Raw genomic sequence first — 20,981 nt, forward strand, 5'->3', positions numbered from 1 at the left:
CTTTGAATGACACCAAAATTTTAGCCAATTGTTAAAATCTATCATTTTGTCTTTATACTGTGGCATCATTCTAGGTGAGGGTAAGATGCTGCTCAAGGTCAGGGTCATACCGGCCTGGGCTATATGATCAGAGAGCTCCTCTATATCTCTTTTCATGTAGTCGAGGGAGGTATGTCTCAGGTCATTCACGCCAGCATGTACAATGACTGAATCATATTTGTATTTGCTTTGGAGTGACCTGAGTGCTTGCATTATGTGGCGGATCCCAGCGCCCGACAGGCAGCTCACTGTGACCTTCTCTTTATTCAGCCTGGTGAGTGGGACGTCAGTGTGTCTGACAATAGAGTCACCTATTACAAGAGTATCAGGTGTGTTATTCAGCCTTAAGGGCTGTGACTGCTTGGCACACTGACTTTGTGTGCTATGTGTTGTACGTGTTTTGTTTTGGGGTAGCGTTTGCTTGGATGTCTGCTTTGGAGGTCTCTGTTGCTTAGGTAGATTTTTATTTAGAGCCTCCGAGTATGTTTTTGTGTTTTTATGTGTTTGGTTCGCTGTTGTGGTGGAACTATGTGATACTGGAATTGTGTTGTATGGGGTTACCTTCTCCTCCTGACTGCTTACACCAGTTTTGAGATGAGAGAGCTCAGCCTCCAGTTTGGCAATATGGTTGCATCTCTCACATATATTCAAACCTGTTTGGAGGAGGAGAGGGTTGTCCATGTACATTAGACAGTTGTAACATTGCCTCAAAATTCCCAGATTCACCAGCTGGACTGAAGAGGAAACCACTGACTGACCTTTGGACATGCTAGAGTAATATAGGGAACTGAATTAAAACGGACCAATAGGGGACAAGGTAATCGTAGAGAGTATAAGAGTAAGTAGTGCTTATGGTTTATTAGTGCTAAATTGTAAAATTACTTATTTGGACCAGTGATGGGCTTTAGAATGAGAATATGGTGTTTACTTTGAGAGATAGAGCAGTTCTAAGGGAAAAAGTGAAGAGCAGACTTTGTGGAGCTAGGAATAGATTAAACCCAATTAGGCGGCGCTGCCCGATGTTGCGCTATGCACAAAAACGCGCAAAACCGCGCAAAAGAGGGTTTTAAGAGAGGGAGATCAAGGAGTTAGGAATTGACCCAAAATGGACAATAAAACTACAGTTTCAAGGCAGTAACCACTCCCACAGGGGCAGGCAGGCTGCTCAATGTTTATCACTGCCACTGATGAACACAGACACTTCCCTTTAGCCCAAGCAAACAATGGCCTCCAAGAAACTTACAAACAGTTCAGAACAGCAAATCTGTAACTGAACTTTTTTAAATCTCAGAAAAGTGGGAAAAAAGCAAGATTTTTAAGGAAAGCAGAGGTTCACAAGTATCAACAAGTTAGAACAGTGCAGTAAATGACCCCACACTTGAGTGCTAGGCCAGAGACAGATAAAATGCAAGTTTTAAGAAAAAACGATTTTAAAAATAAGTGCAGGCAGGAAATTCAGTAATCAGCTCTAGGTTGTGTTCTAAATACAGTTACCAACACAGAAATCAAGTTTAATAAGCCAGAAAATGCTCAAAAGTAGGCGGCAATGCAGAAAAACTTAACAAATAATCTGAAGCAAAATACTTAAAATCTCAAAAATGGCTCCTTTCTTCTCTCAGCGTTTTCTCCTCTTGGTGGGTGCTTCACCAACAGCCAACAAGTCTGAAAAGATGCCAAAACCACGAGGCAATCGGGTTTTAAGAGAGGGAGATCAAGGAGTTAGGAATTGACCCAAAATGGCCAATAAAACTACAGTTTCAAGGCAGTAACCACTCCCACAGGGGCAGGCAGGCTGCTCAATGTTTATCACTGCCACTGATGAACACAGAGACTTCCCTTTAGCCCAAGCAAACAATGGCCTTCAAGAAACTTACAAACAGTTCAGAACAGCATATCTGTAACTGAACTTTTTTAAATCTCAGAAAAGTGGGAAAAAAGCAAGATTTTTTTGTTTTTTTTAACGAAAGCAGAGGTTCACAAGTATCAACAAGTTAGAACAGTGCAGTAAATGACCCCACACTTGAGTGCTAGGCCAGAGACAGATAAAATGCAAGTTTTAAGAAAAAAACGATTTTAAAAATAAGTTCAGGCAGGAAATTCAGTAATCGGCTCTAGGTTGTGTTCTAAATACAGTTACCAACACAGAAATCAAGTTTAACAAGCTTCTTAACTCTTATTTATTGATATTTGTTTACTGGGGTGGTCTGACTGGGTCTACAGAACCCATTTTCTGCAGAGGCTCCGGGAGAAAAGCTCCACATTCAGTACAATATAAATACAGTAAAATCCAATACAATAATGATTACATTAGAAATACTATACAAAAAATAAGTTGAAAGAACAAACTGCTACAAGATGTTGTAATATATTACTACACATCTAAACAGTTCTATAGTTAAAACATTACAGGCGATAATAGTCACTCTCGTCATGCGTGATGTAGAAATAGCAGTTAGAAAGTTAGTGATGCAGACATATAGTGAGAGAGAGTTAAGAAGGATAGAAGCAATAAAGCCTCAGCAGCTTAATGATATGGTATAGAAGCAGAGAAGGAGTTAGAAGAGCCTTAGGAGCAGTCTGTGAGGGATTGAAATGTGAGAGAAGAGGAAGACCTGAGCATTAGGCAGGTTTTATGCAGGAGCAGAGCCATGTATTTTTGCGATGATTTTTTAAAGAGGCTTTGAAATGGGTTAGGCCAGGAATAAACCTGGTAGCTAGAGGTAGTGAATTCCAATGTAAAGAGACAGAGTATGAATACAGAGAGTGACCAGGTATTCTTGTGGGTTTTGAGATAGCCAAGAGATTTTTGTCTTCTGATCGTAGGGATCGATTTGGTGTGTAAGGTGCGACTAGATTGGTTAGTGCAGGGCAGGCAGTAGGCTTGAAAACAAGGTTGTGCAAAGTGGAAAGCTGAATAAAGGCAAGTTGGTTGGGTAGTTCAAGCCAGTTTAATTCTAGGAGTGATTTACAGTGGTGTGTGTGATATTTAGAGTTTGTGGCAAACTTTGCAACTTTGTTGTAGTACTGTTCTAACTTGCTTAGGGTAGAATTTTGTATGTTAGTTAAGATAAGGGCACCCTACAGAAGAGAGGGAAGTAAAAATGTTTTTGCAAGGGTAGTTTTGGTTGCTGCAGTAAAAAAAAATGTTTGTTTCTATAGAGTCCCAGTTTTTGATGAGTTTTCTTTATATTTTGCTGTGTATGGGGGTCAAATGAAAGTTTATTGTTATATAGGTCAGTTCAATAAAAACCCTTTCATGGAATCACAAATTTGATATGCTAATACTGCAGAAAAGGGGTACTGCTTAGTTTGCAGAAATTGTCCTAGTCATAAAACAAGTCTAACGTGCATAAAGAACATAAACTGCTTACTTTTGTTATTAACTTCTCCACATCTAAGTATGAACTCAGCTTGATCTCAAAAGTTTGTTGGAAGCAATAATTGGCCATTCCTTAAATACATCAAACATAATAGGAAAACCAGTAAATGGGGTATAAACGATAGTAAAGCGATAATCAAGATACAGAACACAATGAATATATTTACATAAAATGCTCATATTTTCAAAATAAGCAAAGATATAGTGAAGTGCTATGGCTACAATTAGACTTATGTAACTACAGGCATGAAAACATGAGTTTTATGAGAATAAGACAACATTCCTGAAGGTTTCCTTTATAGAAAGCCCAACCAAATCTCTGCCAATCATATTAATAAAAATATAAACATGCAGACATTTTCATGACCTATGAGAATAAGTTGCAATGATACCATTTCAAAGGAGGAGTCCATATCATATTCAATTAAGGGGATAGATGGAATTTTGGAGGCTCTCAAATGCAAAGTGCATACCAACCTGTTGCACCCTGACAGTCACATACCATGAAACCAATCAGAAGAGCACAGACGCAGCCTAAGACAATGTAGAATAACTTCTATGATTACTGCCCTATTGGATGGACAATGCCGATCTACCATAGTCGGTGTTATTGAGCTATATTACATAGTCAAAGAGGAAAACTGCTTTCACCAATGCCTTCTGAAGATGTACGAGACAGCTTGAGATACTGTGTGGATGCAAAGAATGTTGTCAGTGTGAAGCCAGAGAAGCAGGCACATGCAGCTGAAAAGAAACATGATACAGAGATCTGCAGCTGTGGCACTTCTAATGGAAATGCCTCACAGTGATTGAGCTATTTAAGGCTCAGCCCTTCAGAGTTGATGAGTGTTGCAATAGCAAAGAGTTAGCATCAAAGTCAGGATGTTTAGATGGCAAGACCTGTTTGTACGGGGGTCTGTATTCTGTCAACAATGGGAGCACTGATACAATATGGCTGGATAGTAGCTAAGGCACACACATATGTTAGAATGGGGGGTGCCATGTGACATTACAAGAGACAGCGTGAATGACTCACATACAGATGGGAAGTGGAAAAACTGGTGCGCATATATATACATATATATATATATATATATATATATATATATATATATATATATATATATATATATATATATACACACACACACACACACACACACACACACACACACACACACATATATATATATATATATATATATATATATATATATACACACACACACACACACACATACATATATATACACACATACATAGATATATATATATATATATATATATATATATATATATATATATATATATATATATATATATATAAAACCCGCTTGCCATTTTTCTAGCATCATCTGACTACAGCTGATGGGAATGCTGATAACCATGCTCAGGATATTTAAGAAGGATAAGGGTTACTTCGTTGCATATTGCAGAAGAATAAGAAATCTACAAAACTCTCCTTGATTTTAGACACACTGAATTCAGCCAGCATAAGGCACTGAAATGCAACTGCTATCATAGACTATTATATGATTATCTATTTTTTTTTACTATTCACATTATGTTCTCCAGGTTAGTCCACCATGCCAGTGGCCTCTGTTCAAGTGAGAATTCAAATAGTATTCAGAATGACTAAGGGACATTTTGCCAGGGCATTGGGGAACCTATCCATCTCTTTGTACATGACACTCCCATGTCTTGCACAGAAAAAGCTGAGGGAAGCAGTGCAATGGAAGAACATGTGCTACAGAACAACAGGAGTGCTGAGACATACATAACTGTGGTTTCAGCTTCTGTAGTGAAGATAAAAGGACAGCTGCACAGAGACAGCATTTCTGTAACAGCTGGATATACAGATGTACAGCCAGGTACAGATGAGACTAAGGTCAGAGAAATACAAAGTTTCTAGAAAGATATGCAGCTACATGAAATGAGTGCAGTAGTACACACATTGTGTTGCTACAGTTCAGAGGTATGGATATGCCAGACTTAATTAATTTAATAGATCTGTGACACCCCATCACTGGCCCAGTAATCAAGGAGCCTCAATCCGCACCACTGGCAACAGTGGGGGACGTACATTGGGAGGATGACAGGTACACACACTATTTCCAGATGCAATTCACTGTATCAAGTGCAATTTCCCTTAAGAGCACACAGAGACCACAGTTAGTACGAGCCTGGTTTCTCCCTCTTTCTCCAGATCCCCAGTAAGACTCCCTAGTGGCACAGCTATACAGTTGATATCTCAGCTGAGTAGCCAAGCCAAGACCTCCAGCACCCTCTCTTTCCCTTGCTAAACTATGTACATCTAAACAGTTATAATAGTGTATATACATTTCTGTTGTTTTCAGTAGGGTACACTGTGGATACATCTTTAAGCTCAGTACTTTACAAACCATTTTCAACACACGTCTGTACAAACATAGTTTGATATACACATAAAAAGAAGTTATGTACTCACCATAATGTTCCATCTGAGTTGTTGCTCTTCATTTGTCTTCAATCTGTGTATACTTGGATCTGGCATGGATCCGACTTGGCTGCCTTTCCAGCATCTGATCCACATTCCAAGCTCCTCCTCTACCCATAATGCCCCTGACTCCCTCCTCCCTTCAGATTGAGTTTGCTGCCCACCATAGCATCCCAATCTGATCCAAAATCATATCCCATGAAAGGATCTACCTAAGCAAGCAGAGGAGAACAAAGGTATACCCATATGGTGACCACTCCTCTTCTGGTCACACCACCACATAGCCTACACAAGGCAGGGGGAGGGAGGGATGGTTTAAAATAAATGGAGAGCAACAACTCAGATGGAATGTTATGGTGAATACATAACTTCTTTATCTGAAATTGTGATCTTCATTTGTTCTTCAACCTGTGGGACAGAGTTTCCATCTACTAAACACCTGAGAGGCCCTCATGGAAGGATATCCTGGAGCACAGCAGAGCCAAAGGATGCCCTGTTCCTGGATAAAATGTCCAACTTGTAATGTGAGATGAAAGTATGTGAAAAAAGCCCAAATAGCCACAGAACAAATATCATCCAGAGAAACTCTGGACAAGAAGGCAGCTGAAGTAGCCATAGATCTAGTGGAATACACCTTAATATGACTTGGCTGGGTTAAACCTCTAGCTGAATATGACAAGGAAATGCACTGAGAAATCCAACAGGCAATGGTGACCTTCAACACTGGTTTCCCTAAAAAGGGCTTGGAATAGGAAATAAAAAGTTGGTCAGACTTACAAAATGACTTAGCCCTATCCAGGTAAACATGCAACTGTCTGTGCACATCCAAAAAGTGGAGTTTGTACTCTCCATTTTTTTGTAAATTTGGAAAGAAAACTAGGAGATTAATCACTTGATTAATATTGACTTCCGAAGATACTTTAGGAAGAAAGGATGGATTGGTACGCATGGACACCCTGTCTTTATGAAATACCAAACGGAGGCTTGACCAACAATGCTTGAATCTCCAAAACCCTTTTGGCAGATGTAATAGCAATCAAGACAGCCATTTTCCAGGACAAAAACTGTAACTGCAGGCTCAGAGGGGGCAAGACCAAAGCTTTCAGAACTAGCGTGAGATCCCAGGGGGCATTGGGTGGTCCTTAACCGGTGGCCAAAGTAAGAAGGTGCCTTTCAAAAAGGCTTTACAAAGTTTAGAAGCAGCTAGAGAAGCCATATTGCTGCCTACATGAAAGTTAGATATAGCTGCCAGTTGGACCTTGACTGTAGAAGAACTGGCAGCTTGCTGAAAAATACTTGCTAAAAATTCTAAAACAGCCTGAACTGGGGCAGTGAAGGGGTCTAGGTCATGCTGAGAAGCTAAGATAGAAAAACATTTCCACTTACTGGAATAAACCTTCCTAGCAGAAGATTTATGAGCCACCACCAAAATTCTTTTGACTGGTGAGGATAACCCAAGAGTCCTGACTATCACTGGAACTGGAGCAGTCAAGCAAGAAAAAAGTACTGCTCCACACCATCAAAATATTTTAATAAAACAACAAAGCTCTCAGATAAGAATATCCTTCTTCAGGTCTTACATACAATAAGCATAAAAACAGCATTTTAAATACAACTTAATCATATCACCTGACACAGCAAACCTATTAGCAACATCAATTAAGAAAATAATTAAGAAAATAATTGGGATTCTGCTCTTAGAAGAACAGTTCACCATATGGAACCCAAGAAGCTTACATGAGTTAGACAATACATACAACAGACCTGTAAAGCCAATTTAGGATTACTTCACTTTCTGTTGTTTAAACTTCAGAATTGGTTTTAGCGTGACCTGTTTATTAAGACCTGGGTACTTATCTGCCTGTAATCGAATGATCCATTCATATTCCTTCATATCTATGTTGTTAACAGCATCACCACGTCTAACATTAGAATGCATTACATGTACAACTCTAAATGTAAACTGATGTGTGTCATCAGTTTGGCTAATATGGTGGGCTAAAGAATTAATAAGTATTTTGCTACGAATTGTGGACATATGCTCTATTATCCTGTCCTTTAGTCTTCTCACTGACTTTCCAACATAGAAGCCTGAACATTTGCTACACGTAGCGAGATATATAACTGATGGTGTTCTACATGTAGCAGTGCAGTGGAAAGTAAACTTCCTGCCTTTTACAGGATGTACAAAGTCAACCAATTGATTTACATTTGGGCAACAAGAACAATTATGGCAAGGAAAAGTTCCTTTTTTGTTAAAGGTGGGAACAGACTTATTGTTTAAGGAAAAATCCTTATAACATAACAATTTCTTTAAGTTACTACAATTACGATAGGTGAACGAAGGTCTATCTGGAAGATGGACTTTAAGATGTCCCAATTATTTCTGATGATATGTTCCACTGTCTCACTAGCTCTACTAAAGGTCATAAGATACCTCAAATGTTGTACTGGTGTTGGGATAACATCATCAGTAGAGATATTCACCTGGTCAGAAAAATATGGTTTTGCTCTTGTATCCCTCAGTCGTAAGGCATAATTTTTAGCCAAATGTATCTCATCTATATTATAGCCCCTGTCCAAGAAAGTACTGGTCATTTCTTGCATTTCCATCTCATAAACATCTAGTTTAGTGTTCAGTCTACTCGCTGGTAGATATTGGCTCTTGAGCACACTCTTAAAAGTCCTTTTTGCATGCATACTCCTCATTGTAAGTACTTATTAACCTGCACATCTTTTTTATATATATACGTTTCCAGATCAGTTCCTATTAACTGCAGTCTTACATCCAAAAAAATCTATGAAGCTTTCAGAGGATGTCATTTCAAATTTTAGGAATTCAGCAGTACCATTCAGATAATTAAAGAAACCCTGTAGGTCCTTAGCATTACCATGCCAAACCAAACAAACATCCACAAAACATTTGTAGAATGAGATGTTAGACACATATGGATTAACGTCACCATATACACTAGTTCTCTCCCATTTTCCTAGGGTTAGATTTGCATAGGTACTGGCTACAGTGGTGCCCATAGCCATTCCAGAGATTTGGGGTTATACCTGCTTATTAAAGATAAAGATATTGTTTTCTAGAACTAGATCTAAGAGTTCACAAATAGTTTCAATTTGTCTAGCAGGGAAAGATCCACATTCCTGTAGGATCTCCCTTATACAGTCAATCCCATAAGCATTGGGAATCATAGTAAAGAGAGACTTTATATCCAGGGTTACCAAAAGAAAATGGTCATGGGGACTGCTATCATACCAGCTATGTGACTGGGTTAAAAAATCACCAGTATCTTTAATATAACTAGGCATGCATTTTAAATAACGCTTTAATACATGTGAATATATAGCGATAGATTCCATCATCCATCCCAGATACTATTGGTCTCATCGGGGGTTTTGTGAGGGACTTGTGTATCTTAGGGAGTCCATAAAGTACAGAAATGGTTGGACATGGTACACTTAAGAAATGAAATGTGTCAATGTCTACATCACCCATCACTTGTAGGTCATATAGACACATATTTATTTTACTTATCATGGTATCTACTTCCTTGCTACTAACAGGTTTAAAAGTCTGCCTATCCAATAGTAACTCAGCCACAGACTGCAAGTACTGTTCCATGTCCATTAATACAATGGCACCTCCTTTGTCTGCTTCTTTTATAATTATTTGATCATTACTTTGTAATGATTTTAATGCTTCAAACTCTTCAACAGTTAAATTAGAACTTTTCTTAAAAATTTTCTCATCATAACAGTCCCTGATTTGTTTCTCACATATATCATTGAACACACTACTAATGGGGTCACTAACAGGAATAAAAGTACTATTCCTTTTCAATCAATTACCCACAGAGGTGCCACTATCCTTATAAATATTCTTCCGGTCCAAACTCCTCGAGAGCAAATATAAATCCGTGACTGCATTAACCAACAAATTTAATCCCATGTGATAGCAGGGACAATTCCATTTCAGTAGTCAGCAACCAAGAAAGCCAGTTTCCAGGACAAAAACTGTAAGTCCACTGAGGCTGCAGGCTCAGAGGGGGACAAGACCAAAGCTTGCAGAACTAGAGTGAGATCCTAGGGAGGCTTTGGGTCTTTAACTGGTGGCTGAAGTAAAAAGGTGCCTTTCAAAAAGGCTTTACAAAGTTTAGAAGAAGCTAGAGAAGCCATATTGTTGCCTATATGAAAGTTAGATATAGCTGCCAGCTGGACCTTGACTGTAGAAGAACTGGCAGCTTGCTGAAAAATACTTGCTAAAAATTCTAAAATAGCCTGAACTGGGGCAGTGAAGAGATCTAGGTCATGCTGACAAGCCCAAATAGAAAAATGTTTCCACTTACTGGAATAAATCTTCCTAGCAGAAGATTTATGAGCCACCACCAAAATTATTTTGACCAGTGAGGATAACCCAAGAGTCCTGACTATCATGGGAACTGCAGCAGTCAAGCACTGAGTTTCAGACTGACCAGGTCTGGATGGAGAATCCGTGAGGGATGAGAAATGAGATCCAGAATTGGATCTAATACCCAGGGAGGACACACAGCATGAGACCACAGAGAGGGGAACCATACTTGGCAAGGCCAGAATGGAGCAATGAGGATGACAGAGCTCCCCAACCTGCGAGGTTTCTGAAGACATTTCTACATTAGGAGCAGAGGATGATATGCATACAGAAGACCGGAGTGCCAAGCATGAACCACAGCATCTCTGGGGGTTTCCCCGAGTGAGGTTCAGAGCAAAAAACTCACTGCACTTTGCGTTGGAAGAAGAGGCAAAGAGATTGTAGCAAGGCTGGCCCCTCTTGAGAGAGATCTGTTTCGCTACCGAAGGATTCAGAGACCATTTGCAAGGCATCATGATAGACCTGCTGAGCCTGTCAGCTAGAATGTTGGACCTCCCCGGAATGTGCATTGCCACCAGAAAATGGCCAGTTGAGATCACCCACTCCCACACTCTCATGGCTTCTCGACACAGGGGTTAAGACCTGATCCCCCCCCCGCTTGTTAAATTACCAGACCACTGATACATTGTCTGCGTGGATAGCAATCTTCCCGAAGATGGGAATGTACAGCTTGCAATGCTAGAAGCACCGCCCTCATCTCCAGGACATAGATATGCAATTGAGTCTTGTAGGGGGACCACATACCTTGGGCTGTCCTTCTCAAGCTGTCCCTCCCACCCTAGCAGGGCAGCATCTGTGGTCACAGTGGTCAAAAGGGGAGGCAGAAGAAAAGGACAACTCTGGAGAAGATCCAGGGAATAAATCCACCACAGAAGAGAGTCCCTGAACATCCAGGATACTCGAATAGGGTGAGGCAATGGAAGATCTAGCACAGACCATTGAACCGCAAGGGTCCATTGAAGTACTTGCATACTTAGTTGAGACATAGGTAAGAGTGTGATCATGGCCGCCATGGACCCTAATGCCCATAATACCAATTCCACCATTGGTGATTGAGCTTGAAGGATACAGCAGACATGTAGTTTCAGAGACTGGATTCTCTCTGAGGTTAGGAAGACCTTGGTTTGAATCATGTACAACTGAGCTCCAATGAATCTAGCTCTTGAACCAGGGCCAATAAAGTTTTGTTGAGATTGATGGTTATGTCCATCTGGTGGGCTAAGTGAAGCAGGGAATCCATTGCTTGGCAGAGATGATGCCTGGAAGGGGCAGCAAGGATCCAGTCATCCAGGTAGTGGAAGGCCTGGAATCCCTGTAGTCTCTGAAGACCCGCTACTTCTGCCATCACTTTGCCGAACACCCTGGGGGCTGTGGTCAGACCAAAGGGGAGCACTCTGAACTGGTAATGATTGACCCCTAGCTGGAAGTGGAGAAACCTTCGGGAGCACCTGTCCATTCTGATGTGCTAGTATGCATCCTGAAGATTGACTGAGCACATCCAATCACTCTCCTGCAGAAAGGGCAGGATAGATTGAAGAGTGACCATCTCAAATTTTGTCTTGGCAACTTACAAATTTAGAACGGAGAGACTGAGAATGGATCTTAAGTCCCCTGTCTTCTTTGGCACCAGAAAGAATCTAAAATAAATGCCTAATCCAGTCTGGTCTGGAAGGACAGGTTAAATGACTCACTTTTCTAGCAGCTCTGCAATTTCCAGCACTGCTTCCTCCCTTTACATGGGTGGAACATCTGTGAAGTGTTTGGGTGGAAGGGGTGATTAGTTGAAAGGGAGAGAATAGCCTCTGGATATGATCTGCAACACCCAACGATCATCTGTGATAGACTCCCAGGCTGCTGGGTGCAGTAAGAGGCATCCCCTGACTGCCTCCAGAGTTGAGCAGCTGGGCAACCCTTCAGAGTGGCTGCATGGGTCTGTCTGAGAAAGGTTCTTGAGACCCCTGATTCCACGGACCCCCTCTGTCTTGGGGTGGTGTCTATTGAATCCCCCTCTGCCTCTAGGGGAGGCAATTCCTGAGCATCCTGGGAGTAGCTCTGAGACTTTCAGAACCACATCTTCTTTGTCCCCTGAGGATTCCTCAAAAAGGTTCATTGGGGGGGTGGAGAAGTGGATCCCAACGGCAGAGTCTTCCCGTCCTTCTTGCTCTGGACAAGAGTGTCACATACCGACTTTCCAAAAAGGGTGGAACCATCATACGAGTCATTAGTAAAGGACAGCTTAAAGGATTCTGAGAATGCAGAGAGTCAGAGCCAGGTACGACCCCAGATGGCAACGCCTGTCCCAGCATCTCTAGCGGTGCCCTCAGTGGCATGAGAGAGAAGCTACATGAGGGTGGTCATGGGAGAAGAGAAAACCTTCTGGACCTCCACCATCATGGATCCTAGGGTAGACCCAGCAATCTCCCTTACAAGGTCTCACTGGAGTCTAATTACATGTGTCATATAATTCAGCGCACATACTGAAAACATGGCTGAAATGTACACCTGCTTCCAAAAATGATCCATCATCCTGGACTCTCGGTCTGGCGGATGGACCATGGCGCTCTCCTGCACAAGCTCCTTCTTAGTGGCTGCTGCCACTACCATGTCATCTATGGGGGATCCCTTAGCCCAGTGGGTCCTATCTGAGGGAGCACTCAATACCTTGTTGGGGCATTTGGGGATGAGCTCCACCGTGTCCGGTTCCTTCCATGTCCGAGTTGTAATTAGATCCACCAGTGGATCTGCAGGAGGGACACCCAGGATGTAGCAGGTCCTGTGCCATACGCCTCCAGGAACACCAATTCATCCAAGTTGGGTTTCTGGGCAGACCACCCACCTTGCTGATGAAGGATTTCCATGATGTCTCTGAAGGAAACATCTTCAGGGGGTGATGGGGGGGGCCCTCCTCTTCCTCCAAATCAGTGTCCTCCATGAGAGAATCAGGTGGGGAGTCAATGGGCTCCTTGCACGTATATTATTGATGTACCTCCTCAGGGGGAATTTCTGTGGAGGACTCAAAAATGTCTGGCTGCTCCTGCGTGGATGCTCCCTGGGTCAGAGAGGCAACAGGCTGACCCTGAGGTAGCAGGATAGTGGAATCCATACCAAAAACAGAGGGAGCCAGGGCATACTCCAAAGACAAGATAATCAAAGGTCTCGATGGTATCAAATATGTTGGAGGCAGAAGGAGAGCGAACCATCTGAGAAGGAAGTACAGATGGGTCCACCACCCTCTGGATCAATGGGAGAATCAGAGCCAAACCTCTGGGCACCAAGACTCTGATTGGAAGGCTCTGCTCTGAAAGGGTTGAGCCAATACCTTACCCTCAGATCCAATGTCGAGGCTATGGCTCCGAGAGCCGGATGGATCCGAGCTCATTGGATCCAACCTAATGGTCAGCATTGAGGTACAATGTACTGTCTGGGCTGACCCATCCACTCTGAGAGCCCTTAGATCCAAAGGCTCCAAAACCAGGGTCGGATCAGAGAAGGAGTAATTGGTAGGAAAGCGGACTGCATGCCCCCCATTCCAGAGGGAGAAGGGGCAGTCAAAACTTCCATCTGTATCTGAGTGTGGATAAATTTTCACATCACCCTGTCCACCTCCACTTCGGAAAGGCTTTGAGTGGATCAGGATGAAGAGGCCACTGATACTGGCTTGCAGAGGTGGTGAGGTGAAGCCAGGGCCACCAAACTGATCTGAAGCTCCTCTGGCTCCAGGGAGAAGTAAGGTGAACAGAGCCAGAGAGACTCTGCTCTCAGGGTTGAGCAGGCATTGGCATGTTTACCAGTGGAGGCCGAGCAATCAGGGGATCACTTCCTCGGCCTGTCCCTGTGTTTATGCTTGTCCCCATCCCCGAACCTCTTTGCAGGAGGTTGAGTCCCAGAGGCTGGGGCAGAGACAGAAGAAACAAAAGTAGTCCTTGGGGGTGAGGAGGCCTGGGCCCCGGTAGTAGGAGGGGTAAGAAGGCATTTTAAAATTAGCCTGTTCCTCCTGTCCATCAATGCACAGGGGTTGAAGCCCACACAGATGGAACAGGAGGACTCAAGATGGGGAACACCTAAGCATACCACACAGAGTGGGGCTATCAGCTGGGGAGAGCTTAACGTCACAGTCCCTGCACTATTGAAAACCTGGTTTGAGGTTCTCCGACATAGAACCACACCAGAACACACTCACACACCCACACATACTCCAGAAAGAAGATAGAAAGAAGTTTTTTTTAACCGACGAACAGTTCAAGGGTGGTAAAGGTAGAACAGATAGAAAAGAGAGAAATTTAAGTAAAAGGAAACTAGAGACTCACAAAAATGTCAGTCGCTTACCCAAAAAAAGCTCAGAGCAGTGGATTATGTGACAAATGATATCTGAAGGGAGGAGGGAGACAGGGGCATTATGGGTAAGGGAGGAGATTGGAGCTTGGATCAGATGTTGAAAAGGTGGCCGAGTCGGATCCATGCTGGATCCGAGTACCCACAGGTTGAAGAGCAAATGAAGACAACTTTAGATCATGCAGTTCTATTGAGGTTGTAACACAAGCATCTTACATGAAGCATGTTGACATTCACAAATGACACATAACCATTTACAAAATCCCAGACAGCTGTGTTGGAGGTATCTCTGCTTATCACACCTCTATATGAATCATGTTGATATTCACAAATGACATATAATTATTTGCAGAATTCCAGGGCTGGCAGTATCTCCTTTTGTGACAAGAGCAATGCAAGCCTGATGATGACTGTTCTGTCATTTAAACAGACAGCTGAAAATCTTTTTGGTGAGCCACAAGAGGCAAAACCTTTTATTTGGTACTCCAAATGTCAGTGATAACAGAAAGCAAGTGAAAAGCAGGAATGTAAATAATGACATCCAGAAGATTAGTCAGGGTTAGAAATAAAAAAAACACATTTTTATTGACAAATATTTTATTTGGGGCAATGTTGTGATGCCTTTGGGGTTCAAAGCCCCTGATATAAGGTACTTTGTACATCTTGAAAGGGAAAGTTTCTGAGAATAAACATATCCAATCTTTTGATTTAACAGAAAACTTATTTCAGTATGTAAAAAATCTTGCAATTCAGAAAAGATGCATTCTCTGAAAAATATTGTTGAACATTTAAAGTATTTGACAACAAATGAAAATTGTAAAAAATGACTAAAGATAATAGAGGATTATGGAATGGGAATGGGAGGCAGATATTATGGTAAAGACGATACTGGAAAATGTTGTCGATTTACGATTCATGATATATGTCACAGGAGCAAGAGGTGTATTACATTATGGGGAGCTAGCCAAATACATGTTTCTGTGGGGAAAAAACATCACATGTGATTAATGAATGTTAAAAAAAATAAGGAATTGAGTTATCAGCAATATGGGGAGAGGAGTCAGGATATAAAACATGCATATAGGATATGCAAAGGTACTGGATATTTGGGTTTGACTGTATGAAGGATATGTCTGAAATTGGTAAAAAGGGGGATAAATGCAAGAGATAGGAAAACAGGAAAATGTAGTGTCTGGAGAGTCAGGTAAAATGCAAGCAGGGGAGGAAAAGGAGATAAGTTAGTGGAAAACAGAAATAATGCAGTATCTGGAGAAAAGAATGATATGTGGGTAGAAAAAATACTGTAGGAAATAATTAAGATAAATCACAACTGGAGCAGTGCTATAATAAGATAAATCACAGCTGGAGCAGTGCTATAATAAGATAAATGACAGCTGGAGCAGTGCTATAATAAGATAAATGACAGCTGGAGCAGTGCTATAATAAGATAAATCACAGCTGGAGCAGCGCTATAGTAAGATAAATCACAACTGGAGCAATGCTATGATAAGATAAATCATTGCTGGAGCAGTGCTATAATAAGATAAATCACAGCTGGAGCAGTGCTATAGTAAGATAAATCACAACTGGAGCAATGTTATGATAAGATAAATCATAGCTGAAGCAATTATTAGCTAACCTGCCACATAAAGCTCATTACTGCTCTGCATTAAATGCTGTCATCTGGTCAGAACTCCCACATTAACTAAACCATACACAACTTCTTCGAACCAATAAAATACAATATAAGCCCTCTACCTGCCCTTCTGTCTTCTCAGTACTTCATCACTATCTCCCAAATCGCCCTCTGAACTCTCAAGACAAAACCTGCTTGAAACCAATAAACCAAAAAAAAAAGTATGCCACAAAGTCTGTGCTCACACTTCAAAGCCAAACTATGGAACTCTATCACAAATTCATTAAGAACTATATCTAGCCCCCCCCCCCCCATGTAATTAATTCCTCTCTCAAAGAATTTCACTGTAAGTTATGGTTATGTCCATGCATCTCACCTACTTTACCTTCATACTAACCACTTATTCTACTATCCATCCGTACCTTTCAATACCTTCCATCTCCCCATTCTTAGGGGGAATTTATATCTCTTTTATATATATATATATATATATATATATATATATATATATATATATATGTTTTTATTTCCTAGCTAAATAGACTATGGGCCAGATTCATGATCGCCTACAATAAGTTTATATTAAGTGCACACTAAATGTACACAATCTGTATTTAAGAGCAACCCTACATCATTTTTTGTGCTATGTATTTACTCAGAAAGATTACCTAAGTGTAGGCATAGTCTACATATTGTGATAACCTTTATGAATCCCCTTAGTATCTAAGGTTGCAAGAAAATCAGTAGGAAAACTAAAATTAGGAGTTAGAGGGTGAAAGTTATACTTGTGTCTATTCTCAGAATGGTGTACAGTTGGTGTCCCTAGATTTTTAACACTTTGGTGTATAATGCTTGACATATTTGACATTTTTGTCTTTTTATTATTACATCATGTGTATCTCCTCATGCTTTAGTGTTTCCTACTTATTTAACTGTCAGATTGTATGTATATATGTTTTATTTAATTAGATCTGTTCTACAGTTTTGTTTGTTATCTAATTCTCTGGAGCTTTTCTTCCTCCACTGGAAATTGATATTTATTACCCAGTTGAACTTTCCTGGTAAACAAATGTCAATAAATAAGATAAATAATGCATTTCCCTTCTCTGTCTCACTTTAATGTTAACACTATCCTGTATCTGTTAAGCTTATTTTTCTCTAGTACATTTTTCTTCCATACTATATCTCCTTCCAGCCTCTGTACCCAATCATCAATTAGTATCCGGCCTCTGTACCCAATTACCAATGAGTATCCAGCCTCTGTACCCAGTCACCAATGAGTACATTTGCAGTCTCCCATCCTCTGTTCTCTCCAATGGTCCCTAATAATGAAGACAGTTAGTTGGGACTTCTTACCATTTATTGCTTTCTGTTCACTCATGCATTCTTCTCAAGTGTTCCTTATTTTAGCACAATCGCAGAACACATGTACGGAGCCTGCCAGTTTTTCACAGCATCTCCAACATTTTCCATCCTCAACCTTACAACTTCCTAATAACTGTAAAGTGGTCTTATACCATCTATACACCCACCTCATGTATTTATCCCATACAACCAGCAAAGTGCAAGTCTAACTAGCCTCCTCAGACATCCCCTCCAATCTCTTTTAGAATAATTCATCCCTATCACAACTCCTGAAGTTCAAATTAGTATAAAGCCTGCCATGCTTATAATCCTTCTTTATATCCTCCCACTCTTTTTCCAACTATCTCCTTGTGAATGTGTCTTTATGTTCCTTCTCTGATAAACCAAGCTTTAGAGGTCATCTTTAATCCTTTAAATTGTAACCAACATCTCACTGAAAGGTTGCAGTGTTCCATTTATTATTTTAATTCCAAGAACTTTTCCATCCACTAACATCACAGCATCAGTGTCTTGTATAATCAGATGTTCAGTTTTGATTAACTCCTTCTCTTTCTACCCTTTCCATTTTACCTTCCTCCTGTCCACTTAAATATCTGGCTTGTCCTAGATGTCCAGTCTCAACAATCCCTCCAGTTCCTCCAAAAAAGAACCATTTCATTCTCCAAAGTCAATCATTTACTGTAATTTTGTACTTCACTATCCCATTAAGCTCCACTTTTGTTCATTCTCTCAGCTTCTCTCAATACAAATAATGTAGATTCTGTAATGGAGTAGAGAGGGAAATCTGGCATGCCTCAACTAGTACTACCTCTAACTTAACTTCATCCTACTACCCTTTGTCGATGAAGAGGGGGGTTTAATACTTACCCATAGAATCCAAAATGTGTCTATAAACATTAGGCCTGAACAGGTTTTTAATCATGCATTTTAGTAGTATGCAAAATGGAGTACTACTAAGAATCCTACAAACCACCAAACCTTTAGACAGCTTAGAAATAATACAAAAAAAGCCATCCTCAGATAAAAAATTACTTCCAACTACTGCAAACTTACCAAAAGAAGCCACAAAAGTTTTGGACTAGCATTAACAAACTACTATACCCAGGTCAATCTATCACATCTAACCCACTAGGCTCTAACCCTGAGAATCCCACAGATACTGCTAATGTCTTCAATTCTTTCTTCACAGATGCCATCTAAACTCTTGCTAGTCATTTACCTCAAGAGACCTCAAATCTGCCTACATCTACTACAAGCCCACCTCTATCATTTCAGTTACAACCAGTTTCTACTTCCTTTATTTGCTCCCTTCTTCAAAAACTAAAACCTACCACCCCCTCAGCTGACCATCTACCAGCAGAATACCTGCAAAGAGGAGCTAAAGCCATAGCCTATCCCATTTCCATTCTGGTTAACAGAACCATAAGTGAAGGCACTATCCCATCCATCTGGAAAATTTCTCACATCATCCCACTACATAAAGGTGGGAACTCCAATGACTTTTCAAACTATCGTCCTATAGCTCTACTATCTCCTCTAGCAAAAATAATGGAGAAATGCATCCATAAGCAACTACTTAACCACCTACTCCAAAATAATTTACTTGCTAACTGTCAACATGGATTTAGACCTTTCCACAGTACTACCACTGCCCTGCTATCCTTCACAGACTGCATTAACAACCGTAACAACAATATTCTTTCCTCTGCAGTCTTTATTGATTTATCTAAAGCTTTTAATATGGTTAATCACCAGCTCCTTTTAGTTATACTGAAATCCCTTTCACTTCAACCTCTAGCCATAAATTGGTTCATATCTTACTTAGACAATAGACAACAGGCCGTGCTATGGGATAATAATCTATCTACACACCTCCCCATTTCCCTTGGTGTTCCACAGGGCTCCATATTAGGCCCACTCCTATTTTCCATTTTTATTAATGACCTTCACTCAGCAATTCCTTACGCCACCTGAATTTAATATGTAGACGACTCCACAATAATTTGTTCAGCCACTTATCCAACTGTACTACAGTCCCTTACCCAAAAAGCATTCAATACAGTAGAACATTGGTTTTTAAACTGCTGCCTCCTCCTAAACCCCCCCAAAACTAAACTTTTACTTTTCACTCCAACCCGAAAGTCTACCTCAATAAATTTCACACTCAGATCTAATAATGGCACTCTCATATCTCCTGACCCAACCACTAAACTCTTAGGAATAACAATAGATAGCAACCTTAACTTCAATACTCATATAAACAGCATAATAAAAACAGTCAACAAGAAATTGGGTTCGCTCTATAGAATCAAACCCTTTCTTACACCAGTAGCCAGGACCGCTATAGCCAAAACTCACCTAATCTCCACTCTACTCTATACTTCACCTATATACACTAATCTTTCTAAAAACAACCTCAACAAACTGGCAATCTCCTATAATAATATTGCTACATTTGCCACGGGCTCTCCTTTTAAAACTCATCACTGTCTTAATCTAAAGCAACTAGGATGGCTAGAATTTCTAAACCAGTTTAAATTTCACCAGCTTGCTATAGCCCATAAGACCCTGTATCAACCCACCAACACTCCAACACTCACTAGCCTCATTATCCCTTACAACAATATGAAAATGTTACGCTCCTCAAACAAACTGCTTATCAGTACTAGCAGATCCAACAACTTGGCAGGACAATCTCTGTTCTCTAATACTGTTGGAAAGCACTGGAATCTTCTACCCACTGAACTCGTATCTCTGTCTTCATTAACACTTTTTAAACAGAATCTAAAACTATTTCTCAGTACACATTGGTTATGCCCCTGTACTAACCCTGACTAACTTTCTTTCCTTACACTGATGAATATTCTTACCTTTATAGACTTATCCTTAAAGAACCAAAAGACCATGTTATTGCGATTTAAATATATGTATATAGTAACATCTCTTGTACATTACCTTTTACTGTTTGTGTTATGCTCACTATGAGTATTGTATTTTTTATTAACAACAGCTGTTTTAAGCTTGGACTGTTGCAACATTCTATATTGTATTTTGTATGTGTCTTGGAGCTTTTCTCCCCGGGCCTCTACTGAAAATGGACATGTATCCAGTTAGACTAGCCCGGTCACCAAATGTAAAATAAAATAACATTTTCTTGCACATTCAAGCTCAAGGCACTTCTAGGACACAAAGAAGCAACATTTGAAAAGCATAGCTTCCATATCTCCACCTTATGGCAGTGATGCTCTGCTGCTCTGAATCAATCAGCCCCCTCCTTGTTGAGTAAGTGAGCATACCTTCTCTGCTACCTCTCACCCCCACCTGCTGGTCTTATGAT

The 20,981-nt window shown here is 40.6% G+C and overlaps 1 protein-coding gene across 3 annotated transcripts in view; it reads right to left on the bottom strand.

Annotated features, from left to right (window-relative positions):
- LOC122799824 (serine/threonine-protein kinase 32A-like) overlaps positions 1-20,981 on the bottom strand; it is a 1,819,471-nt gene that overhangs the window by 509,787 nt on the left and 1,288,703 nt on the right. The window lies entirely within an intron of this gene.

This window comes from Protopterus annectens, chromosome 4.part0, assembly GCF_019279795.1.
Source record: "Protopterus annectens isolate FY-2018-M chromosome 4.part0, PAN1.0, whole genome shotgun sequence".
Lineage (NCBI taxonomy): Eukaryota > Metazoa > Chordata > Ceratodontiformes > Protopteridae > Protopterus > Protopterus annectens.